This window comes from Panthera uncia, chromosome B1 (genome assembly GCF_023721935.1).
Source record: "Panthera uncia isolate 11264 chromosome B1, Puncia_PCG_1.0, whole genome shotgun sequence".
Taxonomy (NCBI): Eukaryota; Metazoa; Chordata; class Mammalia; order Carnivora; family Felidae; genus Panthera; species Panthera uncia.
In genome coordinates this window covers 49,954,981-49,970,806 of record NC_064811.1, presented here as the reverse complement: position 1 = coordinate 49,970,806, position 15,826 = coordinate 49,954,981, and the positions used below count along the sequence as shown (strand labels likewise).

General features: G+C 32.8%; 1 long non-coding RNA gene across 1 annotated transcript in view; it reads left to right on the top strand.

The window, feature by feature from the left end:
* LOC125922763 (uncharacterized) overlaps window positions 1–8,508 on the top strand; it is a 42,839-nt gene extending 34,331 nt beyond the window's left edge. Inside the window, exons 6-8 of the long non-coding RNA XR_007457772.1 lie at window positions 4,943–4,992; window positions 6,327–6,379; window positions 8,392–8,508. This is a non-coding gene — a long non-coding RNA (uncharacterized LOC125922763). The remainder of the gene's footprint in view (window positions 1–4,942; window positions 4,993–6,326; window positions 6,380–8,391) is intronic.
* The last annotated feature ends 7,318 nt before the right edge of the window (window positions 8,509–15,826 follow it).

Here is a 15,826-nt window from a genome sequence, read left to right as displayed (position 1 = left end):
GTCCTTAAAACATCATTACTTGGTCTTACTCTTGATCTAGTCATATAGAAAGTAAACTTTTTTTCTAACGTCTTAATCTCAGTCAAATATAAGAACAAAAGTGTTGGTTTTCACAGATTTTTTTGTGGGGGGACAGAAACTGTAGATACAAATTTTATTGACAAATAATGTCACCATTTCAGAGTGGAGAAAAGCAACATTTAATTATTAGGATGCTGAATAGAAAACGTACTTGCTTTGATTTTAGATATAGTTAACATCTTCCTCTTATATTCAGAAGTTATAGAATATTCATAATATAAAGTAACTTTGGTTCCTAAAGAGTTTTCTATAATTAATTCCATAACATAGATATTAATGTTCAATGTGCAGTCAGAAACATTGGGGGAGTCTCCCCTTTGGTACTGGGTTGGTTAGCAAAGATCTCTCATGTTCTATTTCTGTATTTGTAAAATAAAGATTTTATGAGCATCTTCTTCAAATATGACTGTCATGTGAAATATCGTATGCAATAGCACTTAGAGTACAAAACATCTTTCCTCTAGTTCTTTTTATGTTAGAAGAGTTTTTGAATAAATATCTTAATTCTTCAAGTCAAAATTAAATTACTACAAAATTGTTATCTCATGAGAATACAAATAGCATTTTTTTTTTCTGAATTGGATTTATACTCCCTCTCCTTTTTCCTTTGTATCTTCCTTTATTTCGAAACAACCTTAAGGATTCTTTATTCTGAACATTTTTTTATCAGAAATTTCATAAAATGGATTTTACTATTACATAGAAAATTTAGCATTATAGGTCAGGGGAGAGGTTTCTCTGGCTTTTCAGACTATCTTTTGGTGTGGGGCTATGTCATTTATCTAACTTTAACAGATGAGATAGGAGTGAACAAACAAGACTGGATTTTAAAAATAAAAGCAAAACATCAAAGGCAAATTAAGTGAATGTGTAAATAGGTATATCCCACCCAAAATAATAATAATAACAACAACAATAATAATAACAATTCTTCAGCATCACCCAATGAGTGTATAAAATTAAAGAATTGGTTTTTGCCCTAATATTTTAAGTTCTGCCTCACAAACGTATCTTAATGAACCCAGCAGTGCATAGGTCAGGTCTCAAGTTTTCACACACGCACACACCCCAAAAACAGACAAACAAAAAACCGTGATATTGTCAGAAGATATTCAAAATGACTTAATTTTTTGAGTTTTAGGATTACACAGGAGATTCACTTTATGCTGCCATATTACTTCTTTGCCGAACAACTTCCTGCCTTTACCAGTTCTCTTAACTTCAGAGCTGCTCAGATGGCATCTCCCGTAGGCCTCAGTGGAAAAGACCCCAACCCTTCGTTAGTAATTCATTAGGTCTAATGAAGTAGTTTCTCCACTGGTAAGCAAGAATTTTTCTTCTTTAAAGAATATGGAAAATGAAATAGATAATATTTTTTCAATTAAAATTTATTTTATTTAGTGGACAGATAGAATATTTGTCCATTATATATATATATATATATACACACACACATATACATATATATATACACATATGTATATGTATATGTACATATATATGTATATATATGTATATGTATATTTATTTATTTATATACACACATTTAATTTTTTTAAATATTTATTTATTTTTGAGAGAGACAGAGACAGAATGCTAGTGGGAGAGGGACAAAGAGAGTGACAGAGAGAGAGAGAGGGAGAAAGAGAATCCAAAGCAGGCTCCAGGCTCTGAGCTGTCAGTACAGAGAGCTCAACCGGGGCTTGAACCCACGAACCATGAGATCATGACCTGAGCCGAAGTGAGCCGCTTTAACTGAGCCACCCAGCTGCCCCTAAAAAATATTTCTGAGGGAACGTTTTGAACATATTGGGAAGTACATTCTTCTTGGGTAATCACAAATGAGAAAAATTGTCCCAGAAAACTTATTAAAAGTTATGACCCTCACAAAAGTTACAATTCTTGCCTTCTCCAAATGTAACTTAGCAACTCTGAAAAATTAACAAATGCCATGAGACAAACAGTCCTAACAATGGGGACATAACCATAAAGTAATGTAACATGAATGTGTGTAATATGCATAAACTCTTCAAAATGTGAAAGGTAAGCAAAATTACACAACTCTTCTCTCTAAAGGATATAATTAGTAATAGAAAAGAAGTTCATATCAAGATACTCATCACAGCATTCCTCATAACAGAAAATAAATTTAAAATCCTATGAAATCAGAGAATACTAATTAGGTAATTATGGCTCTTAAAGTGGGATTGTATACAAATTTTAACAATTACTTTTACAAAGTTTTCATAAATAGAGGGAATTAGGCTACATCTTAAATGAAAAGCAAGTAGGAAGTGCTATTTACTATGAAGATATATTCAGTCTCCCCAGTTATTAGGAAACAGGATACATGTATACATATATGCTAAAATAGTTTATGCTAAAATATATAACATTATATCGTATTACACACACACACACATTCATCTCTAGATGAAGAATAAAATGTTAAAAACTTGGAAAATTTGAAGGGATGATAGCAACATAGAGAAATGAAAATGGCATGCATGGTTGGTGGAGTGTAAAATAGCACAGCCATTTTAAAAATTGGAGTCAGCAGCTAATAAAATTAAATTTGTTAAAATTCCATAAATCGGTACATTATTATCCTATTTGTGATTATATCTCAGTATAACTCTCATGCAGGCAAAGGAAGAAACTTGCATGAAGATATTTCTCTCATAATTATGTTGCAGGTGGTGGTAACCTATACTTAATACTGGATATATAAATACTTAATACTTAATACTAAATACTAAATACTTAATACTATGTTGGTGGTAGCCTATACTTAATACTGGATATATAAAATTAGCTATAGTTAAGTAAATCAAAGTAGTGTTGCACAGCTATTAAAGATTTTAAATTGGTGTTACAAGCAATTAAATGAGTAGGTTTTTAAAGGCAAGTGTTTTTTATAAAATAATAAATAGAATTTATCTATAGAGCAATAACCTTTTTGTAAATTAAAATCACATCTGCTCATAAAGCATTTTATATTTTTAAATATGACACATGTTGAATGATATTTAATATACATGACTCTTAAAAGAAAAGATAAAGAACTCCACTCTTCATTATAGATGTTGATTTTGTAGAAATAAATTATACCTTCTGAAGAATAACAGATGCAATAGATAAATGTACATTTTAGTTACAACTCTAGTTTTGTGCTGTACTTAAAGTTCATATACAATATATCTTCATCTACTATCTATCTATGCATGCAGCTTTATAATTCTTTTAACAACACTTAATTTATGCTTCAACATTTTCAGTTGAATTTACATTGCCTTAGTCTTGGTATCACATTTAATTCAGTTTGTAAATGTTGGGATTCTTGCCAATGCTGAGAACAATTAGGTTACTTAAACTAAGTGATAATTTCCTAATTAATTCAATTAAATAGTCATTTAAGCTTACTTGGCTTGGGGGAGTATAATGTTAAAAATCTATAGCTGGACTTGTAATCTGGCTGTGTGCCTAGAAACACTGAACTGTGATATTAAGTAGTCACATGAGTAACTCAGAACAAATGGTAGGAAATATTAAGCCATCGTGTCTAAGAGCAAAAAGCTTACACAGTGAGTAGGAGAGATATAATTTGTCTTTGACTCACAGTTTAAAAGCTTAAAAAATTCGTGACTCTAAAACACAAGGATTGAGATTTGGAGTTTGTATCCTAGAATAAAATTTGTTGTAGATGTGTATCGCTGGGGGTCTAACTTGGAGTTAGAGGTTTGCATGCAGTGGGGTTTGCTGGGGCAATCCTTGGGATTAACACCAGTGAGCGAGGGTTAGAAAGTAGCTGGGGGGTTCTGGAATTGGCATGACCCCACAGAGTTGTTCTGCACTGAGCCTACTAGGTTAGACATCAACAACCAGTCATTGGTGAAGATTGTTTAGCCCAGGGCATTTCTTAGAGAGGCACTCAGCTGGGTCCTGGCAGCAGCTAGCACTTCCAACAGTCGGGGGAATGATTTCCGGGAGTCTAGAAGGTGTAGTCTCTGAATGCAAGTTTTTAGAAGACTGTAGGAGATGTTGAACTTAATAATAGCTATTAATAGCTATTTGTGTTTTAAAGTAAAATTTTTTTCAAATTTAAAACCTAGTTTTTATCAACCAAGAATTCTAACCTTCTTTTTAACTTTCTACAACTCTAGTTGTAGAACTCTAATAAAAATAATCACATTCAAGTTTTCTTTCATTAAACAATATACTTTGACATCTTTATCAAAAATACCCTGACTACCTAAAAGTGAGTCTATTTCTGAATTTTATAATCTATTTATTTGGTCTATGAATCTATCCTCTCACTAATACTATAATGATTTGATTACAATAGCCTTTCTCTAAGTGCCAAAAAGAGGGGTATCATTCCTTCCAGTTTATTTTTATTTTTCATTTTGTTTTTACTATTCTAGATACTTTGCCTTTACATATACATTGTAACATTAGCTTTTCATCTTAAAAAATAAAAGCCTATTAGCATTGGAGTGTAATTACATTGAATTTACTGATCAATTGGGAGAATTTCCATCTTAATATTGAGCCTTCTAATACATGAAGACTTCATACCGTTCCATTTAATTTGTGTTCTTTAATTTTCCTTGATGACATTGATGACATTTTGTAGCATTTAGTTTCTAAGAGTAATACTTAAATGTGTACAATGTTTGCATATATAAGTAGTTAAAATTATCAATATTTAATATTGGTACCAAGAACAGATAAAATTAATTTTGAAATGTTTTTCTATATTGACCTCTAAAAGGTCAATTATTTTTATCATTTGCTATTGCATTAACATTATGTTATGTTTACATATTTTGTTCCTGCTCAAATTTCTGGAATGGATAAGATGGCTGACTTTTCTCCCCAGGTTGTCTTCACATGGGATCACATCCTCAAGTAAGATAGATTACATTAGTTCAAAAGGTGGCAGTGTTCTAAGAGCTAGACTTAACAAGCTTATTTGCATTATGCTTGCTGATTTCCTGTCAGTCGAAATCATTGAGCCAAGCCCTGAGTTATCTGGAAGGGAATTACACAAGGGCACGGACATCAGTGGACATGGTGTCATAACAAACCATACCCAAATCTCAGGAGTTTACAACAAAAAAGATCTCTTCCTTATTCACATTATATATCCATTGTGGTATGGTTGTGGCTCTACTCCATGATAATATCACTCTGGGAATCTAATGGATAGAGTTGTCCCAATCTTAAATTTCACTCATATTTCATAGGCCAAAGCAAGTCACCTGACCATACCTATTACAACAGGAAAGGGATGTTTTATTCTACCTTGCAGAGGGATATTTCACACCAAATATGTGTGTAGTAACACTGTATAACACAGCTCATATTCTCCTTGACACTTACTAAGATCTAATTTACTAATGTTTAAGTATCTAGATGGAATAAAATGGTATCACACTATGCTAATACTTTGTATTTACCTGATAATTACTATGTGAAGAATCCTTTTATAGATTGACTTGCCATTTATGTTTTCTTTACTGTTAAATGCTGACTGGAGTCTTTAGCCTGTTTTTATTAGGTTTGTATCTTTTGCTTATAAATTCTTTATTATTTTTCATTATATTCTTAATGAAATTTATTATCAAACTATAGTTGATATGCAGTGTTATATTAGTCTCAGGTGTACGGTATAGTGAGTCAACCATTCTATTCCATTCTTTAATGCTCACCATGATAAGTGTAGTTGCCATCTGTCACCATCCAACACTATTACAATATTGTTGGCTGTATTGGTTATGTTGTACTTTCCCTCTCCATGAATTATTTTATAACTGGATGTTTGCACCTCTTAATTTTAATATTACATAATACTTATGTACTATTTAATACATATGTACTATTTAATACATATGATTTCACTTAGATGTGGAATCTAAAAAACAAAACAGTCATAAATACAAAGAACAAACTGATGGTTGCCACAGGGGTGGCGGGTTGGGAGATGAGTGAAATAGGTGAAGAAGATATACATATATATATATATATATATATATATATATATATATGTATATACTGCCTCTTTATCCAGTCATCTATCAATGGACACTTGGGTTGCTTTCACATCTTGGCTATTATGAATAATGCTTCAATAAACATAGGGGTGCATAAATCTTTTTGAATTAGTGTTTCATATCCTCTGGGTAAATGCCCAATGGTGGAATTACTGATACAGTATTTTTTTTTAATTTTTTTTTTTGAAGATACTCCATACTGTTTTCCACAGTGGTTGTGCCAATTTACATTTCCACCAATGGTGAGTGATGGCTTCCTTTTTCTCCCCATCCCTACCAACACCTATATATTTCTTTGTCTTTTTGATAGTAGCCGTTTCTCACTGATGTGAGGTGATATCTTATTGTGGTTTTGATTTGCATTCCCCTGATGATTAGTGATGTCAAGCAAATTATATAATTCTGATATCGATTATTTTTCAGATGTATGGGTTTATAAATGTCTATTATATTTACTTCAAAATGTATTTTATTACTAATTTATTCATTTGGATTAATTTTATTATATTTTTTCATGGCTTGAACATTTATGCCCTGTTTACAATACCTTTCTCTAACTTGAATTTAGATTGTGGTAGATTATTTGCAAAAACAATTACAATTGTTCTTCCTCCCGTATCCATGCACTTGCAATATGTGTAACTTTGTAATTGCTCCCAACAAAAAGTTCAATGTATATTCCCACTTCTCAAATCTGTGCTATCTTAAATTAGTTTGTTACTTTGAAAGTGATACTATGTGAGTTCCATATTAGGGCCTTAAGAGGCTTTGAGTTCACCCAGTCATTTTCTTGGGATCCTGCCTTTCTGCCGTATGAACATTCTCAGCATAAATGCTGGATGTTGAGAGACATGTAGCTTAGTCATCCCCTCCTTGACCCAGTTAATATTTCCAACCAGCTTCCAAAAGTAGAGCCACTTAGCTGACCAGTAGCTGACTGCAGATGCACTGAGTTTAACTAAAATGAGAAGAAAAAACCATTTGTGCCCAGTCCAAATTTCTGACCAGGAAAATCATTAAACAAACACATCACTCTTGGTTGAAACCACTAAGTTTTTCTTTGGTTTGTTACATAGTAAAATATGACTCTAGATCCTAAAGACATTCTTCTCTATTTTCACATTAAAATTTTATACACTGTAATTTTTCACTTATACACTGTAATTTTCACTTAAGTTTTAATTTAATCATCAAACACAAATTTTCTGAGCATGGTTACATAGAGTTCTGATTTTCTTTCCAAGTGATCTACCACCTCTCATTTCATAATCAGGTGCATCATACTGCAGTCCCATGTATTCATGTATTTCTGAGACTATTTCTGGAACCTCTGCATTCTTTTGCAGATCAACTTGTCTATCCTGAATCTTTCTACACAGTCTTAATAAATATGATTACAAAATATTTGAAATCTGATAGAACAATTCCCTTAGTTTTGTCTTTATTCTTCTTCAGGACAACCTTGGTTATGATTAGGCTTTGAATTGTATCAAATCCACCCCAAAATTATTGATATTGTTTTAATTTCATCAGGCTTATAAGTTAATATGGGGAGAAATGTTATTTTTGTGATAATAGAGAAACGGCACCTTTAAATATGGTCTTCTGAACATCAACGGATATCATATAGTTTTCTCAATATTAAGGTTCTTATACTGTTTCTTTAAAACAATGTTTAAATTTCTCCATAGAGGTCCTATAAGTATATTATCATATTTATTCTGAAAAGTTATTTTGCATTGCTTATGTAAAGAGTATATTCTTGTAATTTATTTTCTGAGTACAAATAGATATATAATTATTAATATTAATGTTTTATTTTTATCTAACAAAGTTGTTGATTTCTCTTGTTAATTCTAAGTCTTTTGAATTTCTTGTGTATGCAATATATTATTTGAAAATAATATACACTTATTTTATCATAAAGATTATAATTTATAAAATAATCTTATCTTTCCAAACAGACTGTTGGTGTGATAGTAGTAATATTCACTTTATTTTTAATGTAAAGAGAAGGTTTTTAATGTTTCACTGGTAAACACATTTGCTTTAATTATTTACATATTAATTTGCCAGATTAAAGAAGTTTCTTTTCATTTCTAATTATAAGGGGTTTCATGCATAAGTCTTCAAATCAGTTATAGTATATAACATGTTGGATGGCAGACTTTAATCATAAATGTAAGCTTCTATTTTCAATTTTCCTTCAGATTCTGTCCTTTTGGAAATTAATGTCTGACTTTTTATATCATAGATTTAACATCACAAATTTGAAAACATAATTTGAAAATCATTAGAACCTACAGAATATTTTGTTTGCATGCTCAGAAACACAAACAAGTATACTGTTCCCCACGACAATTGTATTAAAAGTCCAAACAACTGACTTGTTTTTGTGTTTTTGTTTTTTGATTTTTTACAAAGACTGTAAACTGTAGTTCAGCTCTTATAATAGAATACCATTGGCAATAGAATACATTGCCAATAGAATACAGGGGAAAGGGTGCTATTACTGGGAACAAATGAAACAAATCAGAAAATAGAACTTTGTATTCCTCTATTTTCTGATCTGTCTTTAAATCAGTATTAGTTGGTAATAGTAGTAATAGTAAGGGCACCTGGGTAGCTCGGTTGGTTGAGCATCAGACTCCCAGGTACAGCTCAGGTCGCGAATCCAGGGGCATGGGGTAAAACCCTGCATTGGGCTCCATGCTGAGCATGGAGCCTGCTTAAGATTCTCTCCCTCTGCCCCTCTCCCCTCTTCATGCTCTCTTTCTCTTAAAAAAAAAGGCAGTAAAAGTCAAATTCTGATTTTCATACTAATTTTAGGGGTACAGAGAAATATAACAGTTCCTAAAAGAAAGTTTTTCTAAGACATCCACAGTCCAATCAGTATGTATGTATAGTTAGTACTATGTACACTTCTATACATAAATAAAATGAATCAAGGGAGATTGTGACTTGGTCAAGGTCACAAGTATATTACTGTATTTTATATTTATGATGTGAGATGTGTTTATCACATTTAAAATGTTTAGGAAACATTCTATGTTGATTCATGAAAAGAATGATCTTTCCTGGTAATCTTCTACAGTAGGAGAATAAATGTTGGTTGACCTCTCTTAACTGTGCTACCAGTGTATGAATAATCGTGAACAGCTCAGAAATTGAACTTAAGCAATGGAGATGCTGAGTCACAGCTAAAAAGTGATATATGAAACACTTAATGGCCCTCAGCAAGACTATCTCTTTTTTTCTGGTGCCAATAACCCAAAAGATGAAATGTAACTCACTGTGAAGGACAAAAATAAATGTGTCAGATATGATATGTTAGTCCTGAAAATGAGGAAAAAGGGCACTTTTTTGAATATCATATTAATAAAAATGATTAATTCCTCTCATCCCTTCTCTACCATATCTAGAACAGTAATTTCAATGCATACAAATTCAGAGGTTTTGGATGGTGTCAGTCATTTTTCTTCACAAAATGGATTCATTGTAATGGAGTTATTCAGTTTTGGAGGCACTAATGACTCACTGAATTGTATTTTGTTTACAAAATGGTATTTCCATCACTGAAAGAAACAGTGACAACCTAAACTCTTGTTCATTCTAGCTACTATGTAAGAGCAATTGACAAAGAAAAATTAACTCATTATGTGACCTTGGATAAAACATTCTTCTCTCTGTAAAATAGACCTGATTTTCCAGTTTCCAAATTTAAAGGAAATATATGAAATTGCACATTAACTTATAAAAAATTGATCAAAGTTTTAGGCAGTGTTCCATAAATGTACTTATGTCATATATTAATAGCAGTATAAATTAATAGAATAGAACTATCACATGAGAATGTTAATTAACCATAATCAATCACAGAGCAGTTTTTCCCTTTAAGAACAACAAAATGGCTTAAAACAGAGTAAAGAAGAGATTCTGAGAAGACTCTCACCAGAAATCGTCTCCTTTCTTTCCCAACAAGAACACATTCTTCTGAATCACATGACAATTTGAGCTCACAGGCACATTAAGTCTTGAGTTTTAGGTAAAAAAGAGCAAGTAATTTGTTTTCTCCACTAGTTTTTTGGGGCAGTTGCCTGGAAAACAGTTTAAAGAGGTTTCCCTCTTGTCTATTCCCAATTGACATTTTAACAATATTTAAAAATAATATTAAGTAGTTTCACCAACCCATAAAAATGAGTTGAATAGTTTGGCTGAATCCTCTCTCTGTGATTCTTAGCAAATACAACACAAAATGTGGGAATATTCCAGTACATCCACTGGGGGATATAATCTACCTTATTCTTCTGGTAGTTGGAATTCTACTACTGCAAAGCCATCACAACTTTAAAATTAAACTCCAGGGGTGCTTGGGTGGCTCAGTCGGTTGAACATCAAACTTTCACCTCAGGTCCTTATCTTGTGGTTTGTGAGTTCAAGCCCCATGTAGGGCTCTGTGCTGACAGCTCAGAGCCTGGAGGCTGCTTCGGATTCAGTGACTCCCTCTCTCTCTGCCCCTGCCCTGATCATGCTCTGTCTCTGTCTCTCAAAAAATAAATAAATGTTAAAAAAAATTTTTTTAATTAAACTGTAACAGAGAGGCAAAAAATAGTCACAGCAATTGAAAAAGAGACCAAACAACAAAACGAAACATACTAATACAAGTTTACATAAATATTAATAACAAATGTATGGCTATGGAAAATATATTTGTATTGTAGATAATAAGTAAAGTATCCTTATACATTGAAAAGAGAAAGACAAAATGTAACAGAACATAATTGTCAAGTAATATGCATCAGAAGTTCATCAAAAAATATCCAAATCATTAAACACAGTAGTATTCAGAAAAGTGCAAATAAAGATAATAAACATTGACTTATTATTATATTTGTTTATATTTTACATGTATCAAATTATTACAATTTATATGTCAAGCTTAAAAAAATATATATATATATAGGTGTTACTGGTATTTTTTGATGGGGGGGTAGTTTTTCATTTTTTTTTGTTTTTGTTTTTGAGAGAGAGTGCGTGAGCAAGGAAGAGGGGCAGAGAGAGAGAGGGAGACAGACAGAGAGAGAGAGAGAGAGAGAGAGAATCTTAAGCAGGCTCCATGCTCAGCACAGAGCCTGATGTAAGGATTGACACGGGACTCAATTCTACAAATCTAGATCATGACCCAAGTGGAAACCAAGAGTTGGATGCTCAACCAACTGAGCCATCCAGGTGCCTGTAGGTGTAACTGTTTTTGGAGATTACTAGAAAATGACACTCTCATAAATTCCTTGTAAAAATGTGAATTGTTTTTAAGAAAAGCAAATAAGCAACACAAAATAAAAATTATTTATTAAAATTAAGAAAAATAAATTTTAAATTAAAATAAATTTTCTTTCAAACACAATCCTGCCCCAGGATAGTACTCCACAGAAATAAGACATTTTATAGTTACATATGTATCAAAAGTTTACTTGCAAGAATTTTTAGTGGATGGAAAAAGTGGAAATAAAGTAAATGACTATTATATAAAGAATAACTGAGTAAATTGTGGTATATCTTCACTTTTAAGTATTACTCAGTCGTTAAAAATAATTAATTGCACATAGACCAGTAGACTTGGAAGTATTTGCATAAAGTATTATACACTGAGAATAGCAAAAAGATTGTGAAAATGACTCAACTTAAAAGTCATAAGATAAAAACCCTATGTATTGTCTATATAATTAGAATACTTAAAATACTTATAAAGGTTTAATGCTAGATAGTTTATATGAGTTATTTGGTGGAATATTGGTTGGATAAATGGATAGGAGGTAGCAAAGAGAAGAAAAAAGGGGGAAAAATAAGACGATAACAAAATCAACAAGTTTGGTATTTAAATTTATGTTAAATATATATTAAAAACCAATTTTTACAGCAGATAGTTTTGAGAAGACTCATTTTCAAATATTTGCTGGTACTCATTTGATTAGCAAGTGAGGAGATGTGGCCTTTTAAAATCCCTAGTACACATGGGGATGCCTGGGTGGCTCAATCAGTTAAGTGTCTGACTCTTAGTTTTGGCTCAGGTCATGATCTTGTGGCTCATGGGATTGAGCCCCACATCAGGCTCTGCGCTGATAGCACGGAGCCTGCTTAAGATTCTCTCTCTCTCCATCTCTCTCTTTGCCCTTCCCCCACTGTCTCATGCATGTCCTCTCTCAAAATAAATAAACTAAAAAAATTTAGAAATGTAAAAACAAAATTAACAACATATAAATAAAATTCCCAGTACACTTGAAGAATAAGCCAAAAAAATTGTTTTTGATAACCAGAGGGGCAGTGAAGGTAGAAAGTGAAACTCCAATTTGACTACTTAAGTGGAACTGACCCATGGTGAAATACATTCTCAGAATTTACAGATTTGTCCACAATTTTTTTCAAAATCACCAGGCATCACTTATGTGAGCCCCTAGACTAATTACAAAGATATAGACTATTGAAAGTTATCATGAGGCCAGGAATTTAACTCCTAGGCAGATTTAAAAAGTAAGAGAAAGACACAAGGCAGCCAGTAGAGGGAAAAAGAAAAACATGGGAATCTGTTTAGGTCACCTATAGAACCTACATGTCCTAAGAGACTGAACTGCTTTCAGAAAAGGAATCCATTTGAGTCCCAGTCTCAGGTAGAGTAATTCAAGCTACAATGTATGGCCCTGGGATGTGATAAGGATGACTTTGCTTTGGATAAAGATCTTAGATTTGATATATCTAATATATCAAATTAGAAATTAGAAAGATGAGAGAAGGAGAGGAAACAAGGAGGCTGAGGAGAAGGAGGAGATAAGACAAAAGTTAAAAGAAAAAGATTCTTATTGTGGTATTTAAGACCAAAGTTCTAGACAATTAGAGAGTAAAACTAGGCTAGCACCAGTCTCTTTGTTAAATCAAAAGCCTAACACTCGTGTCTAAATATGGTTTTTTGAGTCAAAAACCAGAAAACATTAAAAAAAGGCATATAATTGGGGTTAGGAACTAACACAACTTTTCTGCTAAGTTTAAATGTATGCAACTAAGCAAGATATGCCTAATGTTTTTCCTGGATTTGAAAAATGTTTAATAATATATGTGGATGTGTTTGTGATGTCCAAGGGTTGAACTTCTAGTCACATTGGAAGTACAGGAGGAAGCCAAGTGCACTGAAGAGTCCTTTAAAGGGGAGGAAAAGATTTAAATGCTCTTTTAATCAAACTTATATAATTTATGCCAAAAGTAAATGCTAAAATATATTTAGTACATATGTGCAAGGCATCATTCTATGCCATTTATTTATATTAACTCATTTTATCTTGTCATATCCCTATGACATAGGTACTATAATCATCTGTAATTTATAGACAAGAAAACTGAGGCACAGTTAAGTGACTTGGACCTAGATCATATATATAATAATTGATGCAGTTAGAAATCAAAACTAGGAAATCTGGATCAAAATTCTGTGCTCTTCATCATTACACTGAATTCCATCAGCTATGGTGGCACAAAAGTAGATGGAAAAATATAGTGTATTTAGAGAAGGTATTAGATAGGATAAGAAGGTATTGGGTATGAGAAGAACAGGGGAAAAACTACTCTTTCTGACCAAAATGATTTATGAGAAGAAGGGAAACAGTGTTGGTGACAGAGATCAGATCATCCTGTCCTAGCTTTTTCACTTGGAATTCTGAAAACATGCAGGAAGCTCATGAACATTGGAATGGAGGAGAGGGAGCTCGAAGGGCGTATCTCCTTGTATGTGTCTTGTGGATATGCCAGCTTTCTGGGGACCCAACAGGGAAACGACTAGCCTGAGGCAGTGACCGCGGTGCCACAATAGTGAAGAAACATGTATGCATAGATGAGATTGAAGAAGTGAGCCTGACTTCCCAAAGGACTAGTTCAGAAATCTCTGAACCCTTGGTGAGGGTATAATGAGGTGCTATCAGAGTCAGGGTCCAGTAAAAGCCGTAAGTCACAACGCATAATGAATATGTCACATGTAGGGAATCCAAGATGCAGACAATCATCAAGGCCAGAGATTCCAACAATGAGGGTTAATAAAACAATCCAAAAGACAAGATGACTCACAATTTAGAGATCACCAATCCAAAAAGTAATCCTATGAGACATTTTCTGACAAACACTGAACAATCCAGAAGATACCGCAGAGGTTCATGGTCTTTGTCTCCCTCCACTGCCAGATTCCTGACCACTTCATTAAAACAAACAAACAAACAAACAAAACATAATTTTGGAGAGGTAACATGGTCAGGTCTTAGTGACATAGCTTTTACCTAAACCAGAGGAATCCATCAAAATAAACTATTTAAACTAAGACGCACTAAGATCTTGCATATTGCAAAGTTTGAAGAACTGTATTTGTTGTCTCCCCCTTCTAAATAGCCACATGTTGGCTCATGAGAAGATGAGCATACCTATGGATCTGGAGAAGGTATATGTATTTTATACAGCAGAGTGCAATGTGAGTAACAGTTGTAGTCTTGCTGTATATGTTAGCAAACTTATATTTCAAAATAAACATTTAGATACAGAAAATTAGGAGATAAGTGTGTTCCTCACATTTAGCCAAAGCAGATACAAAGCACATCTGGGACTCGATGTGTAAGTTTATGCTCATTTCAACACACTGCAAGTAGAAAAGTATGTAAATAAGGTATAATGTGTGAACAAGGGATAATATCACAGTAAACTGGGATCCATAATGTCTGTATCTCTGTATAGATCATTCATCTATTAAGTGAAAAGACAAGCAACACCTCAATATTAAGTGTAGGCATAGAGTAAAGTTTACATAAAAGCAGTGCGGATGAGGCATGCTGTCAGGTGAGCTCGCATTCCATAAAGAAGCGTTCGTGAGCCAGGGAAGATTTGGACCCATTATAGGTTGTATTCCAAAAAAATAACTCTGTTTTACATTTTTACCTACTTAGAAAATAAACATGAATGAGGTAAATTAGGGGGTTTACATATTTGCATAGTTTGTCTCGATACCTTTTGGGAATAGAGGAGAATATGCAGCCCCTCTTTATTGAGGGAGAAAGAGTCATCTGTCACCACAAAGAAAGAGACGTCATCATCATTCAATGGGAATCCCCCCTCTACAAGTACTAAAGTCTTATTCCTCCCTTTGTCAAAGCATTATGATAACCCTGTATTTCTTACCTATGTATAGAAATTGGTGAATTCCACTCAGATAGTGGAAAAGGTCACCATATCAGTCTTCCTAATTATTAAAAAAAAAAAAAAAACTACCTCAAACTGTATTGCAGTTGACTATCAAGAATCTATACTCCTGGAAACTTATCTTGATGGAAAAATTTTGATTTCTATATTATAATCATAAGCTTTAAAATCAGACAGACCCAGGAACAAATGTTTTCACGTAGTAATTATTATATGTTTGTTTAGGCATCATTTTGATTATCTACAAACGGAGAACAATAACATTCAGTATTATGTTGTGAAATGCAAGAGGTAAATTATGAAGTACTTAACACTTGAGAACGTTATTGATACGTTCAATATATGGTACCTATGTATTTAAATACTTATCTTTATCTCTCTATACAACTAAAATATTTTCTCCTGTGGCTTTTGAGAAACTGAATCCACAATCACACATTTTCTTGGAACTGATGAAGAATTTACTT